We start from the raw sequence: 15,039 nt of genomic DNA, 5'->3' as shown, positions 1-15,039 counted from the left end.
GCCGTGAGCTGTGGTGTAGGTTGCAGACGCTGCTCGGATCCCACGTTGCTGTGGCTCTGGCGTAGGCCAGTGGCTACAGCTCCGATTCGACCCCTACCCTGGGAACCTCCATATGCCACGGGAGTGGCCCAAAGAAATAGCAAAACGACCAAAAAAAAAATTGCCTTTCTAAAAAAAAAAAAAAAAAAAAAAAATTGTAGAAACATGTCTTGCAACGGGAACATAATTAGCATATTAGAACTGAGTTAAAACTTCTCAACCTTGATGTTTAAAATTGGATTAAAGTTTTAGGATTCATTTGTTACGTGGATTTTGAACTGGTTGATTGAATAAATATTCACTTTTATAAACCATAAACAAATGAGCAACTTTATTTCAGATACCTTTGCCTTAAATATTTTTGGAAATGGTGAAACAATAGGATTCATTTTTTTTAAAGTTTGAAGCCATGGTTTTAGAATCAACTGCACTGTTCGTTTATATTTCTTTTCTAAACTGGTTTATCGACGTTGGTAGAACTTGGAACAGAGAATGGGTGTAGAATACAAAATAATCTGCAGGTAAGGATTATATTTGCAACATAAGCTAAGGCAGACTATGGCTTAAATTTAGCAAAAATTCTAACAAACGGTACTAGAATTTAGCCTTGAATCCCTTTTGATAAGTTTTTTAAAAATGCATCCTCCTCAAAGTATTAATTTTATAGTCATCACTAGTTCTGGAGAGACTTCATAATAGTGAAAATGTATATCTCTAATTAAACTCCATATTCTGATCATAAGTTTCCAGACTTTAGAGCTAATAAATCCCTATAACAAAATTTAATGCTAACTCCTCACTATCTTGATGAGGAAATTTATTATCTGAAGAGGAACCTGCTGTAATACTGATTGATATAAAATGAGGTGATTTTTATTAGATAGATATTTTGAAATATTTGTGGCACTATATTAATATTTTGATCAACTTGGGAAGATTTATTAATTTGAATTAGCAGTTTCTTCCCACATAATTTTCTAAGATTTCTTATAGTAGAAAAATTGGACCATGTAGGTTTTATAAAGAAAATGTATTTTTTTCACTATTTCAGTCAAGAATATGGTTTGCTCTGTGTTACTATTTTGAGAAGATATAATTATGTTTAACAGTTTATTATGACCTATCGCTTTGTTTCTTAAGAGTTTTAAAAGCATTTCAAGATGCTTTATGAAGTATATTCCTTAGAAAAGTATAAACAAGCAGATTTTATAACCATATAACTTTTTTTTTGTAAAATCTGACTTAGTCATTTATACAAATATTTCTGATCAAAAGCTAAGCAACCACAATTCTTTTGCTAGGAAATAGCTTGTAAGGGTCTCAACACGAACAACTATGCATATATATATATATATATATATTTTTTTTTGTCTTTTTGCCATTTTTTCTTGGGCTGCTCCCGCGGCATATGGAGGTTCCCAGGCTAGGGGTCGAATGGGAACTGTAGCCACCAGCCTATGCCAGAGCCACAGCAACGCAGGATCAGAGCCGCGTCTGTGACCTACACCACAGCTCATGACAATGCCGGATCCTTAACCCACTGAGCAAGGGCAGGGATCGAACCCACAACCTCATGGTTCCTAGTCGGATTCGTGAACCACTGTGCCATGACGGGAACTCCCAAACAACTATATTTTTAAAAGAAACATGTAGAATTAATTCTATTTAAACCCGCTATTTTTAGACATATTCATTTTTCCTGCCTTCTTCCTGAAACTGTGCTAAAGCAATAATAAATAAATAAAGCAAAACACTTATCAGTAAAGGTAGATGAGTGGGAGAGGAGATGACATAAAAACAATTTTGAGGGAAAGAATCAGATCAGGGAATGGCCACTGCTTAGTATCCTAAGGAAAGCTAGAAATCAAAGCTGTCAGTATGGAGAACAGTTTTAGGCATACTTATGTTATAGAATTCTTGAAATGCCCAGGAATTGGAGATACTACTTAGCCGTTGGAGTGTAATTTAGTTTAATAAACAGAATTGGTTGAATGTCTATAAAAGGAGAGTTACATACCCAGATATCCTTCCACATTTCACACAATTCAATACCTAACCACATCCCTTTTCCAATCAACTTTCTAGTCAGATCCCTATAGAAGATTAGATATTTATTTTTTTCTGAGATGCTGAACCAGAGAAATTTTGGACTAAAAAAATGTGGAATTAGGAGTTCCTGCCATGGCTCAGCAGAAACAAATCTGACCAGTATCCATGAGGATGCAGGTTCTATCCCTGGCCTCACTCAGTGGGGTAAGGATCTGGGTGTTGCCGTGAGCTGCAGCATAGGTTGCAGATATAGCTTGGATCTGGCATTGCTATGGCTGTGGCATAGGCCAGTGGCTACAGCTCTGTTTGGACCCCTACCCTGGGAACTTCCATATGCCACAGTGCGGCCCTAAAAGAAAAGAAAAAGAAGAAAAAAAAAAAAAAAAAGAAATGTGGAATCATCAAAAACTAAAGGCAACATATTCTTACATCAAGATTTTTAAGTGAAAATTTACATACTTATCACAATCCTTTCTCACACTTGGTTCTAGGAATGCCTTTCTGGCAGAATATTAGAGAATTCATATGTAGGAAAGTTGATAAGCCATGGAGAAAAGTCTACAAATCCTGACAAGAGGGTCCTTGGTTAAATAGTTCAGCTGATACACTCACAGTGAAGTCTACTGTTGATCAGCAGAGCTACCATGTGAATCTTACATGTGAATGTACCAGATAACCAAACATTTGAGACAATCTTCTAAAAAATAAAATAGAGAAACCAAGAAAAAGAAATTGAGAAAAGAATTCATGAGGCAAGGATACTCATGGAGCCAAACCACAAAATAAAACACAATTACTGATATTTGTAAATAGTATTCTCAGGAAAAAAGGGAAATTTTGCATTCATATAATAATAACAGGAAAATAGAAAAAAGGAATTTTCAGAAACATTAATGAAGACTCAGGATATTAAAAATAACTTGTATTTAAGTATGTTTCACCAAACTCATTTAAAAAGTAGGAGATTTGGAGTTCCTGTTGTGGCTCAGCGGAAATGAACCTGACTAGCATCCATAAGGATGCAGGTTTGATCCCCTACCCTGCTCAGTGGGTGAAGGATCCTGAATTGCCATGAGCTGTGGTATCGGTCAGATGTGGCTTGATTCTGGCTTTGCTATGGCTGCGGTGTAGTCCGGCATCTATATCTCTGATTTGATCCCTAGCCTGGGAACCTCCATATGCCGCAAGTGTGGCCCTAAAAAGACAAATAATAATAATAATAAATAAAACTGAAAGTAGGAGATTGTATATAGAAGAATACAGAAGAGAATCTTAGGCTAACAATGAAGTGAAAAACCATGATAACAGCTCTGTATTGGAACTCTAGAGCAACCAAGACAGACTGAGGCTGGAAGAAGGAGATTCCCTGAAAGATGTCTGCAGAAGAGTGATACATCTGGTGTGTTATCTGACGTTTTAGAGAAGGATTTTAACTTCTCATAGAAAGCTTATTAATATGGTAATGATGGATGCACACACCATTGAGGCAACAAAATGTGTTATTAACAACACAAAAAAACCATTGTATGAAATGAAATGTAATTGAAATATATTACAAGGTTCAACTGTGAAGACATACTTGCATAGTCACTGATAACAATAGCAATTGGGAGTTCTCTTGTGGCGAAGCAAGTTAAGGATCCAGCTTTGTCACTGCCGTGGCTTGGGTTGCTGCTGTGGTGTGGATTTGATCCCTGGTGCAGGAACTTTCACATGCCATAGGCACGGTCCCCCAAAAATAAATTTTAAAAAATAGCAGCTAACTTACAGTAAGTATGATGTAAATATAAGGAATATGGGGGGATGGGAAGAATTAGTATGAGAGAGCTAAAGGCTTCTCTTATAAAGCAAAGAAATCAGTAAAACAATGACAATGAAAAAAAAAAAACTTGTAAATTGCAGCTCAACATTTAGATATATGAAGATAAAACCAAGAATGGTTAAGAAATTCATTAGAAAAAGTTGCCTCTCGGTACTGGAAATACTTGAGGTTGTGTTTTGTATAATTATTTGGCTTTCTAAACTATGTGCATGGATAGTTTGATAAAATTTAGTTCATAAAAACACAGATTTGAAGACTTTTGCCTTGGAGGTCCTCGTTATTAAGTTCCTAGAAGTAAAAAGTAATCTTATTCCAAGTTTTGTCAGAAGATTACTATGAATTCTGTTTATTTATTTATTTTGTCTTTTGTCCTTTTTAGGGCTGCACCCGCAGCATATGGAGGCCCAGGCTCGGGGTCTAATCAGAGCTGTAGCCAACAGCCTACGCCAGAGCCACAGCAAAGCCAGATCCAAGCTGCGTCCGCAAACTACACCACAGCTTATGGCAATGCCGGATCCTTAACCCACTGAGCAAGGCCAGGAATCGAACCCGCAACCTCATGGTTCCTAGTCGGATTCGTTTCCTCTGTGCCACAATGGGAACTCCTTAATTCTATTTATATTTACACTTTTCTTTAATTCTTAAGAATTGATGTGCTTTCATATTTGACACCAAATAAAATTTACTAAAAAGATAAAAGAAAAGTATAGGCAATTGCATAGGGAATGTTGGTGCCACATCCTAACCAATTTCCCCCATCAAACCTGATAGGGTACAACTCTTCCACTAAAATTTGTTTAGTTGTGACTTAGGATGAAACACTTAAAAAGTAAGTTTTAACCCCTATTCATGCATTAAATATTTGAGAAGCTATCCAAAATACACTTCCAATAAATTTTGTAAGCCAAAAAAGAATTTATTATGTAATTTGTACTTTCACTGAGTTTAAAATACTTAAAGAGACAGCATGAAATATATAATTTATTTAAATATGGCACAAATGTTAAGCAAGAAGATAAATAGCATAAATGATGCCACACAATATAAATTATTTGTCAAATGGCACAGAAAATCTAGATTTCTCTTATTAAAGAAATAGGATTTACATTGTAGTTTGGAGGAGATATTTGATATGCAATTCTGGTGTCTTTTGACAGTTTTTGGTCCTGAACTCTTTTTCAATGATTTTTGTGTAGCATATAGCCTTAGATATTAGAGTCATTGTCTGCCTCCAGGGCAGAAGGCAGATTTACTTCCTGACCAGGATGATAAAGGTAACATCTCCCTCAAGGGCAAAGATTAAGCAGGTTTGCTAGCATGACCTTTTAAGTTTCCTAAACTCTGGATTCCATAGCTGTGTCACAGACTATGTACAGCCTTCACCTGGACTACTCCTACATCGCTTGTGTGGAAATTGAGGGAGGAAAACCTATGAAAACATGAAGTTCATACCTCCATCTGAGACTTGAATAATAAAGTCCTTTGTCTCTGACCCAGGAGTCTCCTGTCTTCCGTCAGCTTCCATGAAACTGTGGCCAAACCAACTTATTAGCTAGTCAATAGGGTAAATATCCAACCCTTCAGAATTCTTAACACAGTAGATTTAAATAAGAGGAAAAGCCAAAGGTATTCCATTATCAGCGAGCAGTTTGATTAAAGATGAAAAAAAAATTCCAAAAAAATGGAATTCCCTGGTGGCCTAGTGGGTTAAGGATGATCCAGCATCATCACAGCTATATTTCTGGTTGCTGCTGTGGTGTGGGTTCTATCCCTGGTCTTGGAACTTGCGCATGCTGTCAAAAAAAAATTAAAGACACAGAAGAGAGATTACATGAACTGTATTTGGGGGAATAGTGACTAAAATGGTGGATTTAGAGGAAGAATAAAAGCTTAATATGAAAGATAGACTTCCATATTATGTTTAAATTTTACTGCTAATGTTTTCAGACCATATGAATGATCATTTGCTATGCATGTAAGATAAATTATAATTTTAGGACTTTAGAATTACAGATGAGTGTCAGCATCCTTCCAACATTAATACTTCTTCATTTACCCTCAATAAGAAGCAGTGGCCACTCATCAGGAACCCCGATACCTGTCTTTGGAGGAACAGAGTATATTCTCTGTTAAAAAAAAATGTAGGTTCATAGAATTTTATAGTTCTCATACTGAAATATATTTGTTACCTTGAGATTCTTGAGGGGATTTAAACCTTTTTTTAAATTTTTTTTTGAGGACGTGTTTCTGTAATTCTTTCACTTATTCTCAGCCATGACTGTATTGCTCACAGGGTAATAGAGGTCGTGAATTTTAAAGGTTAGGGTTTGATTAAAACTTATTTTTAATTCAAAAAGAAATTAGATTCAGAGACATTAACTTAATAAGTTTTCTTGTGTGCAGACACTGTTCGCACATAAGAGATATCTTTGCCAATATCCATTTAAGCATTTTGTAAGCCTTCTTATTTCTAAAACATATTCCCCACTTTAATTTCACTTAGGTAAATTGTTGCATTTCATTATATTCAGAACAAGTACTGATTTTTCTCTTTGTCTGTTAGATTTATTACATTTCCACCCGCAAAATTAGTGGGAGATTAGGATGACATGTTATCAGTTTATTCTTCAAATACAGTTTACCTGTGTTGGAAAGAATTGTAATCTTCTCAGTTAAAAATTATTGACAGTGAGTTTTTTGTTTATTTTTATTAGACCCATTGACATGGCTTCTGAACAACAAAGTTTAGAAAAAACCTGGAATGACTAATGACTAATGGAAAGACTGGTAGTAAGACAAGCCCTGGAAGAAAACTAATACCTTAAGTCAATCTCATTAAACATAATTTTCTCACCACCATCCCTCCTCACAAAACATCAGCTTTGGGGTTGGAAGGTCTTAATGATGTTTGATGTGGTAATTACAATGCTTATTAAAAATGGGTTGCTGTCATGGCAATTACCCTGTTAATAAATTTCAAGACATAATTTTGCCATTTTGTGTATGCTGCAGATGAAGAATGCTCACTTATCAGTTATTTACTTGTAGGACATATGACTAATCCAATTCCCAAATATTATTAAAATTACTTATAAAATAACTTAGTAACACCAGAAAACCCTTCAGCGAAAACTGCAGTGAGACTCATACCAAGTCGAAGAACATAACAATATCATGCTAAGAATGCTTGAGTTCTTGTAATCTTAGATATGACCAGGTAGATGAAGATGTATATTACATTTTTAGACTCACCTAATTTCTTCTTCTCAGTCTTACATAAGGTATACTTAGCTTCTTTACTTTATTTTCAACTAACAAGCTTTTACTATTTTTGTAAGTGCTTATTCAAGTTCTTGTGCAACATTTTTTTGGTTGATATTTTAGAAATTGCATTGTCTTTCCTAGGACTTTTAGAATGTGAACATATATCTACTATCTTTCATGTGGCCATTTGGAATATTTAAACAAAGGCATTCTGACTTCCTGCAATTTTTTACCAGTTCATTATTTTCACTTTATTGTTCTTTGTATGAGGCATTTACCAAACATTTTACCTTCTTGTGGACTCTCCTACCTTGCTTAAGTTTGTTGGTGTTTACCCCCAAAATAGTAAAGATATTACTAAAATGATTCATAGGTTTTCTGTAGATATCAGCTGATCCACATAGTCTAAATTGGAAGTGTATACTTATAATCAAGAAATTTGTGTTCTTACTGATGGAATTATTTACTTGAGCTTCTTAAAAAATTAAAGCAGTAATATTTTACTATGTTGAATTTAGCTTGCAGTAGAACTTTTTTTAAAAACAGATATTTGAAAATTGACATTCTGTTAACATTTTTTGTGCAATTGATAAATTGTAAACCTAATGGCAGAATCTTATATTCACTTAATTTCAACTTATTTTAATCCATGCATAAATATTTTAATATTTTAAAATGTTTGTTGTATAATTATATTTTCTATTCATTTCAGTTTTTATAATTTTCTATTTTGTTTAAAATATTACTTGTTTCCCATATTTAATTTAATTCATTGCTAAAAATACATCCTGGGGGCAAGACCAACATCAAACCACTTTAATACACTGTATCAGAAACACACCTCCAGGAGTTCCCGTCGTGGTGCAGTGGTTAACGAATCCGACTAGGAACCATGAGGTTGTGGGTTCGATCCCTGGCCTTGCTCAGTGGGTTAACGATCCGGCGTTGCCGTGAGCTGTGGTGTAGGTTGCAGACGCGGCTCGGATCCCATGTTGCTGTGGCTCTGGCATAGACTGGCAGCTACAGCTCCGATTAGACCCCTAGCCTGGGAAACTCCATATGCCGTGGGAGCGGCCCAAGAAATGACAAAAAGACAAAAAACAAAAACAAACAAAAAAAAAAACAAAAAAAAAAGAAACACACCTCCAAATTTTATGTATTAATCATCATGATCTATAGTAGATTCTTTCTAGATGTTTACTAAACCAATGTTAATTTCCTTAAAACACCGGTTCATCTGGTGGGGTCATGAGACTAATTTTTGCCAGTGAAATATGTGGGGAAGTGATATGGGCCATAGTTAGGTGGAGTGTCTGAAACATCTCACATAAATTCTTCATGCAGTGAAATATGTGGGGAAGTGATATGGGCCATAGTTTGGTGGAGTGTCTGAAACATCTCACATAAATTCTTCATGCAGTGAAATATGTGGGGAAGTGATATGGGCCATAGTTAGGTGGAGTGTCTGAAACATCTCACATAAATTCTTCATGCAGTGTCTTGATTTATCTATTTCTGCATATAGAGGCTCCTGTAAAGTGTCTGAGGACCTAGTGGTCTTTAGAGCCACGCAATGGAAAGATTTTGAATATTAGAGTCACTATTTGAAAGGAAAGCTACCCAGGAGACCTTCATGGGAGGAAGATTTTTTTGTTGTTGTTTTCTAAGCCACTGAGGTTTGAGAGATACTCGTTAAACTTATCCTAATCACTGTTTGTTTGCTGTTGTTGTTTTGGCTGTTCATCTTCCATCTATTTTCTATTTCTATAGTGTATTTATGACGTTAAAGAGTAACTTCAAAAGTGTATTGTCATTTTGTTCTTTTTAGCACATTTTAAGAGTTAAGTAAATACATGTTAATAAAAACAACCTCATGAAAGAAATGCATTTATTGATTATGCTTACTAAATGGATAAAGTAGGAACATTACCAATTTCTGAGATTCCAGTTTTGCTATCCCTTCCCCCGGTGTAGGAAATACTCCTAGTCTAAGACTTGTCCCCTTTGAAACTCTATGTTAATGTCTTCTGAACTTAAGCATTTTCTAGTTTATGATTTTTTCCCCCATCCTTTCATGAAACAAAAAATGTAGAACTGTATTTCAGTGGAAGAATATAATACCAGTATGACAACTTCACTCTATGACTGATTCTTAGTTTTTATAATGTCTCACTCAAATTCTGTTCATCAGAAGAGAATCTGATTTTAATTGTCTAAAGTTGCAGGAAGTGAAGCATGAAGAATTAGTTGTTCATAGTACAACTGAAAAATTAGCAGACCAGTTTTGTAAATTGAGTCAGTCCAATATTCCATTTTGACTTGTAATATGTTTTATACAAAAATATTTTTTTATTGTTATTTCCCCAACAAAAATTTTTTTCCCCACTGTACGTCATGGGGACCCAGTTACACGACTGGATTAGGAAGATGTGGTATATATACCAATGGAATACTACTCAGCCATAAAAAAGAATGAAATAATGCCATTTGCAGCAACATGGATAGAACTAGAAACTCTCATACTGAGTGAAGATTTAACTTTTAAAGCTAAATATTAGTGTGTTTTTTTTTTTAAAGAAGGTTAGTTCCTATAAAGAAACTGAAATCCAATTTCCATTTTCACTCTAACCTCATGATTAATCACAAAGATATTCAGAAAGAGTTCCTTCATGTGGAAAAAATGCAGAATGTTAAAAAAAAACTCAAGATGTACCAAAAATATAGAATTTTCCTAATTAACTATTGCTGTAGAGAGTGCTGATACCCTTCTGCTATCTGATATCTTCTTCTCATTCTTTATTTTTGTGTACACTGGAGTAACTTCCAAATGTATGTACCTGAAATTCTTTTCCTAGAGATTTTCTTTGGTTTCCGGAGTCCACTCTGTCCATATTTTCATCAGGCAGAAGTTCTGAGAAGTTACTACCTATCCCCATATCTTTCAGAAAATTATTTTTTCTTCAGAAAATTATTAATGGAAGTTGTTATATAAATACCCCAGCTACCATGGGCCTCGAATGGGATGATTCAGAGAAGCTCTTTCCCTGTCTCCCAGAGTTCCTCTCAAATTAAATTCTAATTCCTCACAATTGTCAGTTTAAAGTGCGTTCTTTGTATGTCTTTTTCCCCTACACCTTGCCAATACCTTACTGGTGTTTCTGGGGACATTTTCCAAACACTTTTTGCCCTCGAGTTTTTGTCATAGGGTTTGCTTCTGGGGAAACTCAAAAAGACACATGTTAATAAAGGGAAATATGTTCACCTTAGTATGATGATACATTATTCTAGAATGGTAATAGTTTGATTTTAGCTGTAAGAGCAAGCTATATATCTTGTATTTTCATAACCTTTATCAAAGCTATTATTTTTTGTCTATTTAGGACTGCACCCTCAGCATATAGAGGTTCCCAGGCTAGAGGTTGAATCAGACCTATAGCCTCTGGCCTACACCACAGTCACAGCAACATCAGATCTGAGCTGTTTCTGTGACCTACACCACAGCTCAGCACAATGCTGGATCGTTAACCACTGAGCGAGGCTGGGGATTGAACCTGCGTGTCCTCATGGATGCTAGTCAGATTCGTTTCTGCTGAGCCATGATGGGAACTCCCTCAAAGTTATTTTGTACATAATATTAAAATATTGATTAGCACATATTTTTACTAACCTAATTTGCAATATAATATGTATATAATCACAAGGCATCTTTTTAATAGTAATTTCTAGATTTTGTCCAACATCAATTTTAAGGTATATTTTATTTTTTTATTTTTTTTTGTCTTTTTTGCTATCTTTTGGGCCGCTCCCGCGGCATATGGAGGTTCCCAGGCTAGGGGTCCAATCTGAGCCACCGGCCTACGCCAGAGCCACAGCAACGCGGGATCCGAGCCGCTCACAGCTCACGGCAACGCCGGATCGTTAACCCACTGAGCAAGGGCAGGGACCGAACCCGCAACCTCATGGTTCTTAGTCGGATTCGTTAACCACTGCGCCACGACGGGAACTCCCAATTTTAAGGTATATTTTAAATTCATCTCTAAAGAAGGAGACTTGAATTAATTTTATATTCTATTCTATTGATGAGTTTAATTTAATTGACAATTTACAGTTGTCAAATTTAGTGAAACTGATTCTGAATTATGTCCAGAGTCTTTAGAAGACTTACCTCTTCTTAGCTCCCCATAAACATTGCCTATTTCATACCTGTTCACTGCTTTTTATACAGAGAATATAGTGGAAGAATTGCTTTTAAATCAGTTTAGCTGTAGTTTCATCATGCTTATTATTATTCATTCATTACTGATCAAACATACCCTCTTAAGAACTATCCACAGGGCACACACTGGAATCCTTTTCTCATTCTGCAGGCACACAAATCAGAGTAGCTACCAGCAGCTTTCTCTCAATTGCTCTGCACCTGTTCCTACTGCCTTTAGGTCCCTGTGCTCATTCAACCTGATTCTGAAAATCCCAAGCATTCAGAGCCTTCTGCACCAGAGCTCCCAGAAGGTCACTTCCGATTAGAGTCAGTCAGTTTGCAGTGTTAAATGAAGACCCGCTGTATGCAAAACATTCTACTAGAAGCTACGGTGAGTGATAAAACAATAATACAAGGCCTTTGCCCTAAAGAAGTTTATAATTAGTTGGAGATGAGAAAAATAGACATAAAAACTTGGTTGAAAAATAGGCTGGTGAGTAAAATATGTATGCATATTAAAAGTACTAAAGGAAAAATGATATGAAATATGATATTAATTAGAAAGTCTTTCCACTAAACACAGCAAAGCATTCAAGAGAATAGATGTAATGATTATACCAGTGTGCATTTAATTGCTAGTTGTCAGTAGGATAAAACTATCAATTTTTGAACTTATTGAAAAGTAGCAGTGTTTTTCACAAAAGTTGATGACAATATTCTAATGGGCAAGTACGTTGATATTTTTATGCTTATTATTATCCACAAATCAAAAGAAAGTGTTTGTATCTAAATACAGTAAAGTTTCTTTCTCATATCTAAGAAGTATGTATATATTTTATCTTTGATTTTTAAAGTGGTAAATTCACTGACTAAACCAAGTAAAAGGCCCTGGAGAATAGACAGTTGGTTTTGTGAGAGTCCTTAGCCTAAAATTAAATGGCAGGTAAATGTTTCTGCTGAGTCAGCCAGAGACTTGAGGCTGGCAGTCAGTGTTCTGATTTCCAGTTCATGGACCCTCTGACTCTAGTTCTCTCCCTGAGGATAAAGTCTACTACTATCAAGTCTATATTGCATATGTATTTTATTAATAAAATAAAAAAGTTAGAAGCAGTCTAATTTGTACAAATAAAGTGAGCTAATAAAATGATTTGAGTGAAAAAATATGTATAAGGATGTTTAGATTTATTTCACATGGTTTTAAATCTAGCAACTTCTGAGTCTCCCTGAGAGATTAAAAGAAAAGTTGGAATGGTAAATTATTGCGCTTGAGGCTATTATGTGACTTAACACTTTCTCTGAATTTATTCAGAAAGTATTATAGTATTTAATTTACATTTATAACAGTCCCAAGAAAACCTAGTAAACTTTGCTTCTGCAGCTCTATCTATACCATGAGTCAGATGAAGTAATTTGGAATATTAATTCCTGGCTAGCTTTATAGGACAAGGCAGAAAGATACTCGTAGAGGATAAAAGAGCCGTTAGATTTATACAAGATAAGAAGCTCTTTAAAATTAAAATAATTTTTACCTTTAACTTTAAGGTAAGATTTTCTTTTAATTATTTTTTTTTTCCCATTGACAATTAAAATGGTTCTTGTCACCCTGGCCAAGGATATAATAGAAAAAATCTGACCTTGCTTTGATACTTTATATTTTCAAAACCTTAGCTCTCTTCTCTTGATAGAGAGACATTTAATTAACATTTTTTTAGTATCAGTACCATACTGGTGTGATTGAACACCAAATACTGAAGTATCTGAAAATCACCCTTACTTTCAAGCTCTTAAGTTGAAAGTGAAATCAAAGCAGTTAATGCCTGCTACAGAAGAGTGCAGTGGATTTTTTGCTGTTGTTTGCTTTGTTTTATTTTGTTTTTAATCCATGTCACTAGGCTTAGAATATAAAAATCCATGTGTCAGAAGGTAACTATGAGGCAGATATGTAGTCAAGACATCCAGATGGCTGTGAATGAAGTAAGTAAAGGGTTTATTTAATTTCAGACATGTTCAGGTGTCCATCCCTAAGAGTTCTATGCAAAACGTGGAGTGAACACATAAGAATTTTAGAAATTTTTTCCAAATTTCAAAATGAGCTAAATTAGAGAAAGGGTAACAGATGCTGTTTTGTACTCCCACCTCCACTATTTTAATTCTGCTCCCTCATCATCTCACACCTGGTTCCTACAGACCTCTCCTCTAGCAGGAGTTCTTTCCTTGAATGTATCTGCATATCATTGCCAGCTCAATCTCTCTTAATTCTGGGCTTATCATAATATTTGTCACTAAAAATTCTACATTCATTCTGTACTTTTTCACTAATAAAACTCCAATTCCCTTTGCTTACTTTTTTCTCCTGCTTTGGAGATGTAACCCTCATGCTCCCAAACCAAAGACCTCCTCACCTCGCCTCTCTTATTCCTCCTATCCCCGCCCCCCCACCTCGGTCCTTCTGCTGCCAAGGAGCCTGGGCTTACTTCCGCCTCCACACTGTGTTCCTGTTGTGTCCTTTACTGCACCACATCTCCTCTGTGCCCCAATTTCCCTGTCTTCATATTTCCTCGCTGACTGCTTGAACTCTTTCTTAATCTCCTCTCCTGGGAGTTATAACTTTGTTTTCTGAATTTTATACTTCAAATATTTGGTGTGATTACCTACCTCTTTTTGTCACGTGCCTGCAATATATTTTACGAAAACACCAGGCCATATCAAAACACAGTTTTGTTTTTTTTCAGATTTTAGAAAGGTTATGGTGAACATACAATATTTTTTGTAACGTCACCAGGGATGATGATGAACAATAGTAATAATCTATAGCCCTCTCTATACACCGAGTTATGTCAAACATGAAACAGGAGAAATGAACTTCATAAATAACCTGAAATCATTTGAAGGTAATGTTTGTCATCAAAATAGCTCAGGTCATATCATATTTTGTTTTCAAAGGGGTTATGGAAAATCTTTCCTTGTTGAGAGCTTTTTGTTCTTGAGAATTGTGTGGAAGAAACTGTTGAATTGTACGTAAGACACTGTAGATCTGTAGTAATAGTTATTGTGTACATTGTCAGGTGTTATATAAAGATTGATGCCTAATATTTTGTTTTTCTAAAAGTCTTATAAACTTCTAGAGAGCAGCCATCACTTTAAGACATTATTTAATATATTCCTATCTAAATGACCAGCCCAACACTGAACCTATAGTAGGGTATAAGAAATGGGTGTTTGTGGTCCGATAGATTAATTTATGAAGGGCACCTAGAAGTAAAATCAAACTACTCAATCTAATCTCTTTCAGAATTTTTTTTTTTTTTTTTTTGTCTTTTTGCCATTTCTTGGGCCGCTCCCGCGGCATATGGAGGTTCCCAGGCTAGGGGTCTAATCGGAGCTGTAGCTGCCAGCCTACGCCAGAGCCACAGCAACGCAGGATCCAAGCCGCGTCTGCAACCTACACCACAGCTTGCAGCAACGCCGGAACCTTGACCCACTGAGCAAGGGCAGGGATCGAACCCGCAACCTCATGGTTCCTAGTCGGATTCGTTAACCACTGCGCCACGACTGGAACTCCCCAGAATTTTTTTTAATGATTTTTATTTTTTCCATCATAGCTGGTTTACAGTGTTCTGTCAATTTTCTACTGTTCAGCAAGGTGACCCAGTCACACATACATATA

The 15,039-nt window shown here is 35.6% G+C and overlaps 1 protein-coding gene across 7 annotated transcripts in view; it reads left to right on the top strand.

Moving 5' to 3' along the window:
- MDGA2 (MAM domain containing glycosylphosphatidylinositol anchor 2) overlaps positions 1–15,039 on the top strand; it is an 824,968-nt gene that overhangs the window by 433,173 nt on the left and 376,756 nt on the right. The window contains exon 1 of one of the 7 annotated variants that reach the window (XM_021074103.1): positions 11,654–11,763. The exons of the other annotated variants lie outside the window; for them this stretch is intronic. The gene's annotated coding sequence lies outside the window, so the exon portion shown is untranslated. Of the gene's footprint in view, positions 1–11,653; positions 11,764–15,039 lie in introns of those variants that run through there. 7 annotated transcript variants of the gene reach the window in all.

The sequence above is a fragment of the Sus scrofa genome, chromosome 1 (assembly GCF_000003025.6).
Source record: "Sus scrofa isolate TJ Tabasco breed Duroc chromosome 1, Sscrofa11.1, whole genome shotgun sequence".
Classification (NCBI taxonomy): Eukaryota; Metazoa; Chordata; class Mammalia; order Artiodactyla; family Suidae; genus Sus; species Sus scrofa.
The sequence above is the reverse complement of the archived record's forward strand: the minus strand, read 5'-3'. Positions and strand labels throughout refer to the sequence as shown.